Genomic DNA, 9,132 nt, shown 5'->3' on the forward strand with positions numbered 1-9,132 from the left:
AAGTGACCCAAAGATCCTGAAGTCAGATGAGTGCAACGTATAGAAAAGAGAGCCAGACCTGCATCATCAGAGTCTTCGGGTGTCTACCCCGCTGTTGGCTTCAAGATCCTTGTTGATTCCAAGCTGTTTTCTACACTCACTGCTCTTTTACAAAACAGGGAGAGCAGTGACTGTGAGACTGACATGGAAGCTTGGGAAAGAGTGAAGTCAAACAAGGGAAGAATCCTCTGGATTTTGTTTTTCTCTTGCAGCATGCTGACTTAGATTTCAAGTTTTGGTGGATATAAGATGTTCATTGATAATCTAGCCCCTTCTTTACTCCGTGGCAGCAAAGGAATGTTTTCTTCTTAAGTACTGAAGGCATAAATATACTGAAGAATAGATATACCCCTATATTTTTTCCTGACACTTCTCATCCAGAGGGCTTTTCAGGAAAGAATCCTTTCAGGCAGTGCTACAATCTCCTTCTCTCACATACCCTTCTTCTCCCATATCCTGGCTCACTTTCTCCCATCTCTATGCGCCATAGTTTCCACTGTTCAAACAGGGTAAGTCAACAAGGTTTATTTGCAAAGCTTTTTGATTTGAGACTTGCAATTTAGGGGTATAGCAGTAAGAAGAGGTTGGAGAGCTAGAGTTTTGGGATGTAAAAGAACAAGAGCACTCCTTGACGAGCCGTAGAACAGGATGATGGCCTTCCATCATTTCTTTATCTCATAAATAAGATGAACTTCCTCACTGTGAGTAAGTTTTGTTTTATAAGGAAATGTGCATCTCTTCAATGACCCTTTGTGTCAGCGTGACTCAGGACACTGGGATGTAGCCATCTGCTCAGCCAAAGACTTCCAACCATGCTTCATCACTTCACATACTGGGATCAGCCCAGATGACCTCCAGTGGTTTGTTTCAGCCTCAGCCATCCTGTGATTCTCTAATTTCTTCTATTTCATTGGAGTCTGATTGTAAAATAGATGTAATTATAAGAGGAACTTCAATGAAAAGGTGGTTTATTCATGGAGATAGTCAAGTATAGCAGCCACAGAGATTGCAGAATATCCTATCTACGTACAAATTCTGCACCAAAACCTGCTTTCAGATGGTTGTTAGTGTGAAGATGTATTTCTTCTAAGGGACTGAGGCACTCCTGAAGGTACCTTAGGTGAGAAAAGACACAGATAGATTGGGGATATCAAGAGGAGACATGAACATGGAAGGTTGGAAGGAGAGCGAGGCTCTTTGACGTTTTCATTTGCAGCACTAATGAAGAGTAGTGGGCATGCTTGCATTCAGGTTGTATAATAGGAAAAATTTGTTTCCAGAAAGAATGGTTGGGCATTAGAGCAGGCTGCCCAGGGAGGTGGTGGGTTCACTGTCCCTTGTGGTGTTTAAGAAAAGGGTAGATACGGCACTGAAAGAGATGGTTTGGTGGGCATGGTGGGGATGGGTGGATGGTTGGACTGGGTGATCTTAGCGGTGTTTTCCAACCTTAATTATTCTGTGTTTCTAAGATTCCATCAATTTCTTGGGAAGATGGTAATTCAGTGGGGAATGTCACATTTCAGGATCTGGTAGACAGCAATCTTTACCTGTCTCAAAAGCTGTTACTTAAGCTGATGATTCCACTGCTATTTAGAATAGTATGGGAGTATCCTTACATAACTTAGAAGCTAAGTTAATCCTTGGTTCAAGCTTGTGTGTGTTTGTGAATAATAGATTTTCTGTGCTAAAACTATCAAAGGCTCTGACAAGCAGCTGCTCTGCTCCCTTGGGCAAATATCCTAGAAGGAGCAGCAGCAACAGCCCAGATTTGCATGTGTGATGCAGTGCTGTGTCTCAGTTTAAAAGGAGGCAATCTGCTGGGTCTTAGTTCATTGCATGCCTGTTGAAGCCTTGGCAGTGGACTGCAAAACAGTAACAAGGGTGGAGTTTTTTTGAGACACAGAGATATTTTTCTCTCCCAGGAGTATAACTTATATCTTGATTAATCTAAAAATGTGGGGGTTGTAAGCTAGGGGATGAAGGGGGGATATTTTAGGAGTACGAAAAAGGAAAGGAAAGCATCTGCTGCAATTGCTTTCATATTGGAAAATCAGCTATGCTGTAGGCAAATGCTATGCCTCAGCGGAGCAGAGACAATTTCAGGTAATTAATGCTCTTCCTTTATCAGCACTGGGAAAGTCATGGACGTTAGCAGGAGATTTATACAACTTCATGTCCAAACTTGAAGCTGTGGAAAGAGGGCGATTCCTAAGAGAAAGCTCAGAATCTGCATGCAGGAGCTGAGTTCTGAGTCAAGGATGCTGAGTTGTAGCTGTTGAGGTTGAAGCCATTTTCTTCCATGTGCAATGAGTTGCTTAAGCCATTTTTCTTATTATGAGTCAGACACCCTCCTAACAAACCCGTGTTTGGGAAATAGACGCAGTAAATCCCTTGTTTACCCAAACAGCAGGGAAGTGAACCCTGCTTTACAGCTCCAAAAACACTCACCTGCCCTGGCTGACAGCGGTGGAAGCAGTAGATATTTTTTTGCCATCTCATTGGATACCTTTATCAGCTGAGAAAGCTCCATCTTGGAGGTAGGAAATTAAGAACTGCAAATGCCAATCTGAGATAGATCCACACATGAAATGGAACTCAATATGGAAAAGTACCTATGAATTGCATTTGCAGTGACATAAGGTTGAGGATTCAGGTGCTGGAGATTCCCACGCCTGCAGTAATCACTGACAGACATATCTCTTTTCACAGTACTCCAAGGGCAGACCAACAGCTACTTATTTCTTAGTCTTGGACATGCAAAAGCAGAGCAACATAATATGAATATAACTAAAAATGGATGCGATCAGCTTTAATGGAAGGAAGTCTAATTCTCTTTCTTCTTTAGCCAACCTGTCCCAAGAGTACAATATTTACTCCATCTCACTTGCCACCACAGCCTACCCTGGCTCACAGTTGCCAAACTACTGTGATGAGTTGGCTTCTTGCAAGTAGGTGGTAGGCTTGCACCTTTGCTGTTTGTTCTTTGTCCCTCAACATAAAGTCTTTGTTCTTACACAGTCACTGGTTGTGCAATGGATGCTTGAGAGTTGTCCTGCTAGAAGTGTGGAAAAAGCAGCAAAAGTTTATGCTGTGCTTTCTACAGCCTTCCAGATTCTAATTGCAAGAACTTCATTTGTATCCTCTACCTTTTAATGTGTTGTCTGTCCTACATTTGATCACATGGGGTTAGAAGAGCTTTTAGGCCCTTTGAAGACATAAAGCACATGGATGTATTAAACACATGCTAGCATTTGTCTACGAACTATTCCATTTGGTTATTTCTTGATGAAATAGCTGAGGAGGCTTTGGCAATGCTATACCATGTGGCTGTTGTTGCTTACTGTTCTATAATAGGTTCTGGCTATTTCCAAACTCAGCAAGAATCATGGTCTTGGGCATGAAGAAACTTCAGCCTCAGACAGATAGAGAGGACATGGCCTGTACTAAACCTACTAATACATTGCTCAGGTCTAAAATGTGGTATGTTTAAGGAAAGATTCCCCCTTTTCTCTCTTTTCCTGTTCCTAGCTTGATTTGTAAGTCAGTGTCTTTGTAAATCACATCTCTCCATTTCCTTGTGCTCAAGTCAAACCACGTTTCCTCTACTGACAGCTCCATACGGTTTATTCTGGAAATTATCTTGAGGTTTGTGGTGGCACTTTGCTGTGCACTAAGCTGACACTGCTCAGTAGTACAGAGGATTTCTAGGTGCAAAGCGCTCCCAGAACATCCTTCAGTATATTGCGGGTTTTTTTTGGCATTGCCTTGAGCAAGAGAGGACAGCTTGCCTGCTAAAAAGATAGGACGGTACAAGGATAGGAGCAATGGAGATGAGGTTGATATAGAGGGCAAGGCCTGGATTTATTTTCAGGACTCTGGACTTTTGTTTGGCAGAAACATCCACAAAAGTTGCACAAGCAAAGACAGGAGAAAGGTGAGCCTGTGTAGAATCACAGAGTCATTAAGGTTGGAAAGGCCAATAAGATCATCTAGCCCAGCCATCAGCCCATGCCTGTGACCACTCTAGACCACAACTCTCAGTGCAATTTCTTCACTTCTAGAAAACCTCCAGGTTTGGTGACTCCACCTCTGAGCACGAGTAGAGATGGGAAGCTGTATTTTATTTTCATGTCTATGTTTGTGAATCCATTGCTCTTGACAAGGAGAAGTGCTGGATCAGAGCGCCTGGAATTTGATTCCAAAACAGAAATAATCCTTTTACAGATTTTTTTCTCCTGGGACAAGAGACCTGGCTGAGGAAGATGTAAACAGACCCTGGACCTGTCCTAGGAATAACATGACAGTGCTCTTGGTTGTACCTGATGCTCCCTTCATGTTTACAGACAAAAAGTTTACAACAGACTTTTCAGAAATGCACCTGTACTTATCCTTAACAGGAAAATAGTTCTGTAGCTCTTAGGACTTCATTAGCTGAAAGATCTGTGTAGGTGCCTATTGATATTCACAGGTCACCTACTGTTAAAAGCATCACAACTCTGATGGTGAAAAACCTCTTCGTCTAGACTGGAGTTCTGCTTCCAAATTGTCTGACCTTTATCTCTGCAGCTTGATGAGTTAAATCAGTGTCACCAGCCCGTGGAGCTGTGAGGCTCCTTTGACAGAAGTGCAGAGCTACTGTCAGTTCTGTTCTTCATGCTTGAGAATCTCACCGCTCCCATAAGATGCAATTTGCACTCCCTTCACTTGCAACACCTCAGTGCAGAGGGGAGAGCACAGGGGGAGGATTTGGCTCTCTGAGGTGCACAGAGTATTGGTTTGTGTGAGGTGTGATCCTATGGGCGGCAGAGGGGTGAACCAGAAGACCGGGGTTTATTGTCACCTCCACCACCTGTGATGTACAGAGTCATTGCTGGGGTCAGCCATCAAACCCCAAGCAAATCCCAAGTGCCCTCTGAACAAAAGGCTAATTCAATTTAAAGTGGATTTGCACTCTTGCTAACAGACACTTGATTTTGTAACAGTGATTAGCAGCATAAAAATAAAAAGAGCATCTAACACTGATTAGCATCTGAGTCATGGACTTCTGGGCTGTGTTACACCAGCTGAATTTAGCTATTCAACTGGCATGATGACTCCTCTATAATATTAAACTTTTCTGGCATCATTTACCATCCCTTATTCATTTGTGCATATGCTCAATGCATGGTCCCAAAGCTTGCACGATGATTTTCCCATACATAAAAGACACACTGACCTTTCATCAATAAGATTTGTATTGTTATTTGACAAGAACAATGTGCTCAAAGAACAGGCTCACAATAGCTTCTATCAATCAAGCACTCTGCGGAAAATAAAAAATGACAATGGAACCTACAGCATTAAATAACCCGCAGCACTGGAAATTAATCAGGAATCTGGTGTGCTTGAAAAACTAATGTGTTCTTAATAAATTGGATTTGAGTATCACTTATAAGACGTAGATTACCAGCTGAGTGGAGGCTGTTTTGATTTGCTCTGATAAACTCCGAGGGAGCTTGCCCTTGTATATATTCAAACCTTTGAGGCTACTATAAACCTGCTGCGCTTGGTGACATTTAAGTCTATTCTTTTAATACAAGAAGAACACATGCTTATAAATAAACCCAAGTCTCAGATCCTGCTCCCGACCGTGCCCGAACAACCCAAGGGTTAATAAAAACCTCTGAAAACCAAATACTTCCCAACATGTAACAGCTCATCCTTGGAGGAAAAAATGAAAGAGAATGAAGAGCGCATGACATAAATTAGCAGTGTCACTGGTTGTCTGAGCCAAAGGAACTTGGGTGTGACATGAAATGGGAGGGAGAAGACCTCACTAGAAATAGCACAGAAGGTAGAGGACTCCCATATTTTCAAGTGCTTGCTATGATGCTAATATTAACTCATTCCTTTGAGCAAGCTGGGAATGAGTTGACACTCTTCTAGAAGTTCTTCCATCTTGATTCACAATTTCCAGTGCTCAAAATGAGGATAAAATTAGAATCATAGAACCCTTAAGGTTGGAGGAGGCCAATAAGGTCATCCAGTCCAACCATCATCAAACATCAAAGTTGTTCTCATTCCATTTATTTTCAGTATTTCTGAGATTGTACTTCTTCTGCTGCATGGAACAAGTAGTTTTAAGTGACTGAAAACGCAGAAGACTGTACCTCAAAATTACAGAGTGAATCTCCTTAATGGTGAGAAAACCAAATGGTCTGTGGAATGCAGAGTGGGATTTCTGGTCTTTTCCCACCACATGAGAGCAAAGTAGACAAAAGGGAGAAGCAACAAGTTCAAAGTGGAGGAAAATACTTCTGTTTGCCAAGCTTCTTAGCCCTTTTCATGTTACAGTGTCCCATCCTTGGAGCCATTCAAGGCTTGCTTGGATGGGGCCCTGGGCAGCCTGGGGCAACCAGCCCATGGCAGGACGTTAAACTGGGTGAGATTTAAGGTCCTTTCCAACCCAAGCCGTTCAAAATAAACACAGATTTCCAGAAGAACTCAGAAAAGAATGTTTATATTTAAGCTTCAGTGTATAAGCCATGTCCTCACTCTGAGAGGCTGGGAACAAACTCTTCCCAAGATGAATAGTAGGTCACAGCTGAGCCCCATGGGAGCCAACCACCACTGGCTGCCCTCAAAGACAGCAGCAAGAGTTACATAGCCTGATGATCTGGTCATCGATGAGTGTCCCTGTGTGCCTATCACAGACTTCTGATTTGAATAGGAAGCTCATTCTTTTCCACGACAATTGCCTACAGCATCGTTAGATGCAGAATGGGGCACCTTGCAGATGTCGTCGTTCTCATCTGAACAGAATTCTCATTGACTTCAGTGGGAAATACCACTCCAGCTCACAGAGAATTAGCAAACTTCCAAACAAAACTCCAAGCCTGAGTGTTTGATTCCTGTTGATGTCAGCCAGAGCTGTGAGCATATCAGAAGGGAAGGAGCCCCAGCCTCTGTGGTTTCTTGTCCGTCCCAGCTAGTCTCATGCATCCTGAGCTCTCCTCTACAATTAGACTGATAATTAAGAAATAACAGCATAATATAAATGAACAGTTGATGGCTAGCACTGTTAATATCAGGGATAAATTGAGCAGTAATCTGCAAAGGATGTTACTGCTATTATAAAAATAAAGATCTGTCTCCCCAGCCAATCAATTCAGCAGATATATACCAACAATCAAATTGTTAAAAATGACTTCTATAAATTACCCAGTCTTCCATCTAATGGAGCTAGAAACAGCTGTGAGGCAATTTAGAGCTGATATAACCATACGTCGGGAGTGCTTTTTCATCCCGATGCCTTTCCATTCTCTTCAAAGCTGTTGTACTGTAGCAGGCATCTTTGTTTAATGCACCCATGTGAAAACAGACTGTATTTCACACCACGGGTTAGCAGAGTAATTTTGGCAGAAACACTCAAGAATATATGCATTTAATATGGGTGGAATAATTCAATTTCCTCCTTATTATTTCAGCTATGCAGTTACAATCTCCTTAATTCTTCATTAAACCCTCTGGGCTTGGGGGATGTTGCTGTGTTTTATACTCCGCCGTACCTCTTTCAAGTGAACATGGAAAGGCACACAAAGGAGCAGTTATAATCATGTATTTTTTTTAGTCAGATATATCAGTGATTTCTGCTAAATCAGAGCAATTTAGCACCTTGCTTTTGTCACAGCAGCGCCAGCGCTGTTGTACATTCGTGCTGTTGGCACTTGGGGCTGATTGCAGACCGTATAATGGGATTTACGGGTGGCACAGTTTTCCTTTTGCATCCTCATCCTGGCTGTGCCCCAGCATGGAGTGCTCCAGCTGGAAGCCACCAAGTGGCACTTCGAGTCACTATCTGTGCACTGGTGTTTGGAAGGAGTAAGGTCAGATAGATATTTCCCATGCTGGCTGCTGCATGGTGTCCTTAGTGGAATAAAACAGGGAAATGCTGGTTGGAGGGTGTGGGGACTTGGCTGTTGTCCATTGGAAGCTGTAGTATAACATCTCTGGCAATCTAGTCCTGTGAGTTGCAGCTGATGGCCACTCTGCTGGCTTTCCCAGTCCCTAAGAAACACTTTGCCTGCTGGTTTCCAGCTACATATATCCATATACTCTAGGCTCTCCAAATGAAATTTGGACCATTTGAGCATTGAGGGATTTAGAAAGATCCTTAGCTGCCAGCAAGAAGATGCTGCCATGGTCAGCTTAATGCAGAATGGACATCAGATAGGAATTAAACTGAAAACATTCTGGTTGAAGAACTCATCTAAGTGCAAATGTAGATCTTATTTCTTCAGCTCTTCTGAATCTGTACAGCTCTTCAGTTGGTTTGAATTAACTTATCATGCTCCTTGTTTCAGGCCTCAAAACCAGCTCCAGCTTCTTCAAGTCTCACTGGTCTGATCCACAAACATTTTCTTCTTCCTCACCTACCTTAATTCCAGCTTCAGTAACACCTTTGTCTTCATGAAATACGCTCTTTGAGGTTCATCTGCCTTTCCTGCTATAGCTCCATCTCTTTTCACTCCCTCCTGTCTATGTACCTCTCTCACATTAACTTTTCTCTCCCCACTTACTTCCATCTGATATCCTTTGTCTCCATGGAAGCTGCTTTAGGATTATTTCCACCTGCATAAGTGTACAAATCTTTACTTCTTTTTCATCTCCCACCATAATATTTCCCTTCGAGTTCCTGTTTTCTTTCTGCAGCCTCTCTGGGTGCTCTCCTGAGTGTTTCCCTCTCTGAAGGTGCCCTCTTCTTCTTCTCAGTTGTTCCAATAGTTTGGAATCCTTCTTCAGGTTTTCTTTTTCCTATCAACTGGTGGCTTTTGTCCAAGGCAGGATTGAAACTGTCCTGCATATCTTGCTAGCATCTGTCTTCTTGCACCTTCACCACCTTTCCGAGGTCTAAGTTTGAACTAGAGCACTAACAGAACAGAGAGCACTAACAATGTGCATTATTTATCCATGTTGGCAGACCTCAGTTCATATCAGGGGCACGTTTATTCTATCATTCATTTTTGCCTTTCATCTGTTTGCTGTTGTTTGCAATGTTATTTGAATTTCCACTCAGGCAGTTCAGAAACTTCACTTTTCAGGTTGAGCTTCCCA

This window comes from Excalfactoria chinensis, chromosome 1, assembly GCF_039878825.1.
Source record: "Excalfactoria chinensis isolate bCotChi1 chromosome 1, bCotChi1.hap2, whole genome shotgun sequence".
NCBI classification, from domain to species: domain Eukaryota; kingdom Metazoa; phylum Chordata; class Aves; order Galliformes; family Phasianidae; genus Excalfactoria; species Excalfactoria chinensis.